Here is a 341-nt window from a genome sequence, read left to right on the forward strand (position 1 = left end):
GTGCCCGCCGCCCCGTCCCTCTTGCTGCGGAGCCTGGAGAGCGCGGGCCTGATCCGGCCCTGGCAGCTGCCGCCGCTGCCCGCTCTCCCGGCGCATCGCCCGGCGCGGGGAGCGGAGGAAAGGTGCCTGCGGTGGCACCAGAGAAGGGCCGCCGGGGAGGCTGCTAACGAGATAGGAGCAATAAGGGGTCCGTCGGTGGCAAATCCACTGCCTAGGAGGTGTTCATGGAACCAGCCCCATGCAGGACCTGCGGGGCAGATCGCTCCAGGGAGAGTCACCGAAACACCGGGCTGGCACCATGGACCCCCACAAGAAACACTGCAGGACCAGGGTGAGCAGGG

The sequence above is a fragment of the Aptenodytes forsteri genome, unplaced genomic scaffold (genome assembly GCF_000699145.1).
Source record: "Aptenodytes forsteri isolate BGI_AS27 unplaced genomic scaffold, ASM69914v1 Scaffold113, whole genome shotgun sequence".
Classification (NCBI taxonomy): Eukaryota; Metazoa; Chordata; class Aves; order Sphenisciformes; family Spheniscidae; genus Aptenodytes; species Aptenodytes forsteri.